At 37.4% G+C, this 10,343-nt stretch overlaps 1 pseudogene; it reads left to right on the forward strand.

Annotated features, from left to right (window-relative positions):
- LOC111088081 overlaps nucleotides 1-10,343 on the forward strand; it is a 51,607-nt pseudogene that overhangs the window by 7,880 nt on the left and 33,384 nt on the right.

A 10,343-nucleotide genomic window follows, 5' to 3' on the forward strand; every position in this document is an offset into this window, starting at 1 on the left:
GTAGTTGATATTATTGTTGTGTGCTAATGATTTGGTCTCAAGCTAGACAAGTTAGAGTAGTTGACATTATTGTTGTGTGCTAATGATTTGGTCTCAAGCTAGATAAGTTAGAGTAGTTGACGTTATTGTTGTGCGCTAATGATTTGGTCTCAAGCTAGACAAGTTAGAGTAGTTGACATTATTGTTGTGTGCTAATGATTTGGTCTCAAGCTAGATAAGTTAGAGTAGTTGATATTATTGTTGTGTGCTAATGATTTGGTCTCAAGCTAGACAAGTTAGAGTAGTTGATATTATTGTTGTGTGCTAATGAACTGGTCTCAAGCTAGACAAGTTAGAGTAGTTGATATTATTGTTGTGTGCTAATGAACTGGTCTCAAGCTAGACAAGTTAGAGAAGTTGACATTATTGTTGTATGCTAATGAATTGGTCTCAAGCTAGACAAGTTAGAGTAGTTGACATTATTGTTGTGTGCTAATGATTTGGTCTCAAGCTAGATAAGTTAGAGTAGTTGATATTATTGTTGTGCCCTTATAAATTGGTCTCAAGCTAGACAAGTTAGATTAGTTGATATTATTGTTGTTTGCTAATGATTTGGTCTCAAGCTAGACAAGTTAGAGTAGTTGATATTATTGTTGTGTGCTAATAATTTGGTCTCAAGCTAGACAAGTTAGAGTAGTTGACATTATTGTTGTGTGCTAATGATTTGGTCTCAAGCTAGACAAATTAGAGTAGTTGACATTATTGTTGTGTGCTGATGAATAGTCTCAAGCTAGACAAGTTAGAGTAGTTGAAATTATTGTTGTGTGCTAATGATTTGGTCTCAAGCTAGACAAATTAGCGTAGTTGACATTATTGTTGTGTGCTGATGATTCTATAAATTTCTAGAGATATCACCACTCTACTTCCAGAGGATCTAAACCAGCTGTCCAATAAAGTGATGAAAAAATTGACATTCGTTTTCCAATTGAGCAATACAAGGTTTAACTCCTAAGTTAATGTAAACAAAGCAGCGCTTTTTAAATAATCAAACAACTTAGCCAATATATATCTGAAATTTATCACTCTGTAATCATAAAACGATATCAAACTAGTTTGATTAAGACCATCAAATTATCTATTTTTTCATTTTATAACAGCCTATTGTCACCATAGGACCATCTTTAACGACTCCCAACAACAATAGCTCTTCAGAACCTGTACCAGAACAACGCCCATTCAATGGTTTTATAGCAAGAACCAAGACTGAATTAAATCTTACTTCTTCCAAGCAATGCGATCACGTGATATCAACTTACGTTGTACCTAGCGTACTACATTTTCTAGCTTTTCTGTATGGATTTTACTTCTTTCGAATTCAGGAAAACGAACAACTCTATGCTTTGATGGAAAGGGTAAGTTGATAATTTCGAAAATAGATACATACTAAAATAAATATAAACCCAGAATAAATAGCTATTTTATAAAGATATAATACTGATTTTATTTCTCTTATTGTAAATCTTATAGAAAAAACTGTCCGCAACATTTTATTTCTCTAATCTCTTGTCATCTGAAGATAGATGAGAATTGTATACAAAGAATAAGCTCTTGTAATTGGTATCAGTACTTTAATTTCTTATAAATATATATACATTAGTTGTATGTAAAGTCCAGGTGACAGTTCTGCATGTGAGCCAGTTTGATGGAATTTGTTTTATTTGCTTATCTCTTCTCCCCAAATCAATTGAAAAAAGAAAAATTTAAAATATATATGTATTTTTAAAGATTTATTTTACTTTTTGGCCACCACTATTTGTCAGTGTGTTCTTCTGAATAAAAACGCTAAACATCTGAATCACGCTTTATGTTCTCACAGTTACCAATGTGTTGTTTTTAACTAGGAAGTAAAACATATAACGATTACATTAACTATAAAATAGTTTTGTTTTGGCTACTAATTACATAATCTACGCTAGTGGTTCTCACAAGCTTTTCTTCGTGCACCACCTGTTTTTTTATTTTTTATTTCGGTGAAATATAATGAGAACTATACATCGTGTTGTCGTTTTTTTCCGTAGTTATGTAAACATTTTACGAACCACCTGAAGGGAGTCTGCAGACCACAAACTGAGAACCGTGATCTACACTATTGCCTTTATCATTTTATGATTTTCATAAACCTTGAATGAAAAACCTTTGCCCCACAAAGGTGCTTCACTAAAAAGAAATTATCAACTAGACGTTTTTCCAAACATGGAATTGTCTTTTGTTTTAACAGACGTAATTTCAAAGGAGGGTTTTGTTTGTGCTATAAATATAAATAAATCACAATTATTCTTATACTCTGATCAGAATATTTCCAATGTGAAATGTGGAAATCATAACTTAAGCCTATTCACATATCTTCGAAAAGTTAGTAGAGGTATCTATACTGAGATACAAGCTATAGACGAACAGCCTTAAACTGCTTTAATCCTATATCTTTGAGCAGTCACACACGGTCATAAAAACTATACCACAGATATATATTTCTGTATGTGTGTCCGACCTGCTCGATAAGTATTATAACGACTGTCTGGCCTATTGAACGCAAGTATAGACAGAGGAGCTGGAAATCTTTGTTTCTTTTTCTGTAAATGTATAGTCGAATGATACGACTAATATGGCACTCTGTGGAGTTTTGGTGCACCTAACTGACCTAAGATTGAATATACTCCTAAGCAAAGTTAGTTTCACTCACATTTGTTCCGTGATTGTACTGTGAAGTTTGCCTAATTATCCAGTAGCTACACAGAACAAGTCGATCTGCTAGTACAGATAATCTGAGTTAAGTTGCTTTACCTTCTTTGTCCGTGCTAACCTAAACAATGATTCATTTTGTGACATACTGTTTCATTTGTGGTCTAGTCAGGCTTAATTCGACTTCACTTAGAAAATACAAAACCATCTGTTACTGTAGTTATAATTAGCTTACATGATGGCTAAGAATGAATCAACTGTTGTGGGAGATTTAGGGAGATTCTTCCTACATTTCTTCCGAACCTCAAGTTTTTTGTGATCTTAGTACGTAACTGTCAGTTTCAGTTTTGCACGAGAACTCCACAGAAGGAGTACCACATAATGTTGCTTGTACACTCTTAAAAAGAACGTGTCTACATATAAAACAACTATGTCTGAACGATGTTTCAAGTGTTTACCTTGAATTCCGTACTAGATGCTTTGGGGATCCAGTAGTTGACTGAGCTTGAAGAAAAACCTGCAAAAGTTAGAAATACCAATTCGTTTGCAAAAATATTCCTGGTAGATGCTGCTACCTAGAAATAAGATTGAATGCGACATTTGGTCATTTCAGAATACGTGTTAGTTATTAGCGACTGAAACATTGTGCCTAAACTTGTACTAAAACAGCATTAGAAAAACTTCAACATTTGTCTGCCTAACTGTTACTAAAAAAAAAAAAACACAATTATTGTTTAATGTTTTTCGTAATCGATAAGGATTTATTGAATTCTTATAGTGAAAGAAAAAAGAAAGAAATATAATGAGCTTTATTTGAAAAATAAAAAATCTTTCTCTTGGATTAGGTAATAAAATATTATATTACAAAGCGCAATGAAACAAATATAATTTGTATTTACAAAACAAAATATTGGCTCGTAATCTTCACTGTACGTATTCAATTTCTAGTGGCCTCTCTATTTTCGTTAAAAAAACAGCAACATGGCAGTTAAGATGGGCGTGGCTTATTGGTTATTTTACCAAGAATGGATCGCAAAGTCCGGAGTCTCAGCTATAGTATATCACTGAGCACAATCCACACTTTGAGGTTATGGGTAATATAACTGTGACATCTAATTCCATTATTTGGCTAAGAATATCCGTATAGGCGGTAGGTACTGCTAACTGGTTTCTCTTCCTTAAGGTCTCTTGACCTGGCTGTTTGTGACGATTAATGCTTTCTCCACCATACTGGACATGCTAACTTCCTGTTGTGGTTCAGGGAGAACGTGGCCCAATGTCGGACTGTGAATATGCTCGTTAGTGCCAAAAAGAATCGCCTTCCGTATTTTGGAGCCGTAGGGTGCGTTATAAGAGTCACAGTCAAGTTCAACTTATCGTTTTGACAAAAGTAGCCCAACAGCTGGTGGTAAATGATCTTGATTAGCTGCCTTCCCTCTTGCTTATCACTTCAACATTAAAGGCGATTAGCGCATATTGCCATCAAGTAGCTTTGCTCGAAATTCATCAAATAAACAAAACTGTGCCAATTCACGTGATTAATCCAGGGCGCGTTGTTTTAATCTTTATTTGCTCACTCGGTAACAATTTGTAATCACTGAACTGCTGATAAAGTCAACAGGTGGTACTCAATGAACTATTGTTTCATCGATGAGCCACCAGTCTAAAAAGTAATGAGGTTCACCATAAACAACATGGATGCTTCTATGGAAAATTTCAGTGTGGACTGTGAGAAGACAAAATTAAATTTTTAGTGGACTCGGAGATGACACGTCGTTTGAAAAATATCAATAGATGTTCTGCTGAAGCATGAATTCCCCAGGAAATTTGAAATATATACTCTAGAGTTTGAATAAGCATCGTACCAGAATATGGTTTATAAAACTTTTCACTGAACTTGTCTTTCAGGATACTAGAATGTAAAACGTGTATGGATGTTGTTTCTTTTCCCCTAGCGTACAAGAGCCCACATACATGGCAACAATGGATGCCTTTCAAAGTATAAACTTTGTTTACAACATATGCTGTCTGTTATGAAAGTTGCCTGCATGGCACCAGACGTTTGAATTCCTGGCATAAGTGTGATGGCATGTGAAAGCAACCTAATACTAGACAAAAACCTATTGCCTAGCGCTATTATCTACGCTACAGATCCAAGAACACATAGACGGCTAATACGAAATCATGACCGATTATCTCATTAAAACAGCAAACAGTTGTATATCGAAACACACACGCACAGAGATCCCAACGGCTAGTAACCTATCTCAGACCTACTTACTGCTTAGAGTTATTACATACGCTAAAAATACGAATAAAAAACACAGAAGGTTACTGCCAAATCATGACTGATTGTATTATTAAAACGGCATACAGTTGCATATCAAAATACAAACGCGTACAACGCAGATATCACAATGATTAGAAACCAATCTCATAAATCATCAACCTTATCCAAGAATGTTGAAAAGTAGGGAAAATATTCAGTAATAATAGAAGCCCACACATTAAAAAATAAATAAATTGTCTCAGAAACATCTTCCGGACCGAAATTAAAAGATTAAAAATAACACTAGCACAATTCTCGCTCTCATTTTGATACCAAAACTGACCCTAAATATTTTGAAACTCTGAAACGCTACACAATGAGTGATCTAAACCAGCGTTACTCAACATTTCGCTGCCTCCCTAAATTGTAGCAGACCACTAAAATGCAAGTACAACGAAAAACCATTACGAGTTACATATGAATATTCTGCCAGTTTTTGTTTGTTTTCGTAAATTTCCATGTATCAGAGGTTGTTGTGGCGGACTGATGGTTGAGAAACGTTGGTCTAAAACAATGGTTCTCCAGGTGGTCCGCTGACTGGTCCAAGTCCCTCAAACTTCTCTGAAAGCTGACCTTTTCTGGCCTTGAATCCAGATGACTGTACCAACCTTGGTACCTCTGTGCTGGACTTAACGTAGGATTCAAATTCGAGAGCTCTGGCTATTGCATCCTGCATGGTAGAGGGGTGTGCTTGATTTACTTGTATCTTTAGTTGTGGACTGTTCAAGACATCTGCGAACTGATCCCTCAGCAACAACTTGAGGAGATCGGGTGGTGCAGTTAGGTAGGCCTTGTGTGCCATGCTTTTCAAGTCCTGTGCCAGCTCTTGCAGGCTCTCCCCTTTAGCACAGACTCTCGTCCTGAACCTAGCCCTGTAGACTTCTGACTGATTTTGGGTTCCGTACCTGAGTTCGAGAGCCGCTACCAGTGCTCTATAGTTGTGTCTGTCGGCTGCTGACAACAGTCCAAGTATTTCCAGTGGTTTTCCCTTCAAGCTCGTTGCCAGATATACAGCTTTCTGCTCCTCTGTCCATCCGTTCATCTCTGCCAGTAACTCAAACTGTGCTCTATATGCTTCCATAGTGCCTTCCCATCGAATTCCTGTGGCTTCCTTCGTACTGGATCACTCCTATTACTGACATTCTTATCTGGGATGTGACTTCTAACTGGACTGAATATGTCTGCATTAGGGTTTAACTGCAGGGTCTGGAAGGGGCTTGCCATTGTCTGGGGCTGATTAAGTCGATAATTAATGTATCCTCCTTGTGTAAAAGACAATAAATCGTCCTTTAATGTATCTAATTCGCTTTTAAATTTACTAATGTTTTCCATTTGTACTTCTTGCCACTGTTGTTGACTTTCCTGTAGTTGCTGCTGACTTTCCTGCAACTGTTGAAGACTTTCTTCCTGTTTCCTTTCTTGTTCTAGTTGCCACTGCTGTAATCTCTCTTCTTGTTTCTTTTCTCGTACTTCTTGTTTCTTTTTTTTTCTCTTCCAACAACTGCTGTAATCTCTCTTCTTGTTTCTTTTCTTTTTCCTACAATAACTGCTGTAATCTCTTTTCTTGTTTATTTTGCTGTTCCAGCTGCCACTGTTGCAGGTTTTCTTGCAAATGCTGTGGCCTCTCTTCTTGTTTCTTTTCTCGTTCTTCTTGTTTCTTTTCTTTTTCCTCCAAGAACTGCTGTAATTTCTCGTCTTGTTTCTCTTCTCGTTCTTCTTGTTTCTTTTGCTGTTCTTGTATTGCTGCCATCAAATCTGTTAAGCTGTAGTTTGATTTACCGCCTCTCGTTTCCATCTTCTTCTTCTTTTTTTTTATTTTCTATCCCACTTTTGACACCAATTTGTTACGTCTCCGTTCGTTAGTTAATTTTCCGTAAAAATTCTTACCGAAGAAACTTTACCGACACAAGTCCTTTCTTAAATAAAACTGGTTTATTCTTTCTGAATACAGCTTTGCGATACACTTAATTTCAACAGTCGCTCTATAACAAACGCTTAAATTTACAACGAACGTCTCACGTGCTCAACAATATTCTGTCGGCATACATTCAATTACTCATTACCTCGCGTTGTTTCTTGGCCGGTCTTATATATACAAGACTACACCAATCTAGTAGTCTCCCCACATTTCATGAAGGTTCGAGAAGGAAGTGGCATGATACAAGCGTCACGTGACCTGCGTTGTCGTAACATTATGATAATAAAATCCAATTCTATACCATTAATAAAAACAGTCATTATGAAAACTGCAATTAAGGTGAAAATCGTAGCCCTGGCCAAGACTACGTAGAAACTAGCTACGTAAAAAAGATACTTAGAAATTATATGAACGCTTCACAGCTATTTTCAATCAATTGCCCCCGCTAGCTTAAAGGTAGGCTTAAGGGCTTATAATGTTATAATCAGAGACTCGATCGATTCTCCGCGGTGAACACAAGACAGCCCATTGTATAGCTTTATGCCAACAACCAACCAACCAAAATTCAACCCATCTCTCAAAACTAGCTGTATACCATACTTTGGTTTGTTTGTTAAGCACAAAGCTGCGCAATGAGCTATATGTGCTGTACCCACTACGGGTATTAAAACCCGATTTTTATCGCTATGAGCTTACAGACTTACCGCTGAGCCACCGGGGAAACATACTTTAAAATCAAGCCAATGTTACTATATTCCACAAAAAGGAAAGTTTAGCCTACAAACCTAACAGTTACAACCCTATGAGTTTTCTTAGTCGTCTTCTTGGCAAACTTCTCGAAAAAGTTATTACAAATCGTCGTACTAATATATTATTTATCATATAAATTAATAGTCTGCCATCCATACATAAACATCGGGGTATTTGTTTGTAATTTGCAGATGATGTGGCTAATTGAAAGTATTTCCCAAATAACTTCCCCTCTTCTGCAATTAATATTAACCTCACATAAACCAAACAGGGAAATGGTATAACAAACTGCGTATCAAGAAAAATGTAGGTAGTTTGTTTCACGAAATCACCAAGACACCTTAAAACATCTCCCCAATTATACCTTCTTGTAACCCAGCTCAAGGTATTCACGTCAGCTAAATTCCTAGGAGTTATCTATGATACGAGATTAATTTGGACCAAACTTAATGATGAAATCAAAAAGTAAATATGAAAAGTATCGATTGTGTAAGAAGTCTGCTGGCGACAGCAGAGACACCTCAGAAAAGAACATTTTGAAAATTTAGATTAAATAAATCATTGAATATGCATATACAGCTTGGTTAAATGTTGCAAAATATTATATCTGTAAACTACCACCCATTCAAAATTCTACTATTTGTGCAACTTTAAGAGCACTAATACATATATATAAATAAAGTTTGTACATTACAGCCCAAACTCTAAAAAACTGAGTGATCTACATAAGTTCATAAAAAAATCCGACGTTAATGTGGTGTATGTTCTCTTTATTAATATTTGTTGAAATTATTTTATAAGGCCTAAGGCCTCCTAACGTTAGTTGTTCGAAAACTAAACTTCTAAGTTAAATGTTGTCCCCCAGTGGCACAGCAGTATGTCTGCGGACTTACAACGCTAGAATCTGGGTTTCGATACCCGTGGTGAACAGAGCACAGGTAGCCCAATGTGTAGCTTTGTGCTTAATTACAAACAAAACACAATTAGTGACGTTTTAAACAAATAAGCGTCTAGGTGGTAAAGGTTCATGGACACGTCAACAAAGGATTGAATATGTGAAATTTATAATATCTGCCGGCTTTAGTAGTGTATTCAATTTAAACTTCTAGCTGTTGTGTTTGGACTTTTTCACCGCAAAGCTACACAACGGGCTATTTTCTCTTTGTCTATTGTGGGAATCTAACCTCGGATTTTTGCGTTTTAAGTCCGTGAACAATAAGCTGCATGATTAACTACAGAATCGTGAGCGAATAGCTGATGCCTGAGCTTTCTAATTCACTGTGACCTAAATCGCTGAACAGAACTGGCTAACTAAATGCTCTATTAAGAGCTCATGAGTTAATGGTGGAAGAGTGTAGTAGATCAACTCTCTTTATCGAAGTAATTTCATCTTTAGTATACAAGCAACAGTGACTGATACCTTGCTCAGATGTAAAAGGTTGAAATACGTTATTTGGCATATGTGCAATGAGCCCGAATGAAAAGGCCGATTTTGGAAAATTTTACTTGAACATACTTGAATAAAAGTATGTTCGTTTTCTAAAAGGGTTACATTAATAATCTCTGCCAAGTACAAATTACAATAATAAAATGTTATTTAAAACGAATGCGTGTCATTTCCCCCATACCTTTCACCGTATTATGTTAGCTCTTATCTTATTCAACATCTACACGAATAACCAGCCCATACATCTCAACACGCGCAGTTTCGCCTACGCCATCGATCTTGCTATCGCTATGTAAGACAGCAACTTCGCCCAAGTCAAAGAAGCTCTATCTGCTCTGTCTGAAGCACTAGCTAGGTTGACCCAACAATCATCAGGATCTCAGCGCTTGGACTCTGCTACTCCTATGCTGACTATAACTGCCCAATTTGAGAACACTCAACTCACGCCAGAAATCTCGACTCCACACTCAATGACAGCTGTCGAATCATCACGGACTGCCTAAAGCCAAGCAACATAAACAGCCTGTATGTGCTGGCTGGGATCGGCCCACCAGACATCAGGAGAGCAGCTGTCAGCAGAGCAAGGCTAACTATACAGACACAGGACAGTAGACACTCTCTATACGGTCAGGTTGGAGTAAAGAAGCGCCTGATGTCACGGAATAGTTTTTGTGATTCAACTGAATCACTGTATACTATGGCAGAGACCTCACGTGAAGAAGTATAGAAGTATGGAGACGCCGCCTTCAAGAGCATGTGCTGAGAATCTCCCCAGAAGAGCAGAAAAGAACTGAAGCACCTGGAAAGCCCTCACTCGCCTACGTTCCCGGGTCGGCGGGTCTAGGGCCAACACGGTGAAATGGAAGTACTCCAGCAAACCCTCTACCCGGCGACTGCGGTGAGAGGCAGATTACAAACATATACTCGTCTGCCCACAACACCAGGTCTCGTGCACAGCAAAAGTCTCGCTTGCAGTCAGATGTGCACAGCACTGGATGTAAATCATATAGGGATAGGTTTGTTTGTTTGTTTTGAATTTCGCGCAAAGCTACACGAGGGCTATCTGCGCTAGCCGTCCCTAATTTAGCAGTGTAAGACTAGAGGGAAGGCAGCTAGTCATCACCACCCACCGCCAGCTCTTGGGCTACTCTTTACCAACGAATAGTGGGATTGACCGTCAC

Source organism: Limulus polyphemus, unplaced genomic scaffold, assembly GCF_000517525.1.
Source record: "Limulus polyphemus unplaced genomic scaffold, Limulus_polyphemus-2.1.2 Scaffold3093, whole genome shotgun sequence".
NCBI lineage: Eukaryota > Metazoa > Arthropoda > Merostomata > Xiphosura > Limulidae > Limulus > Limulus polyphemus.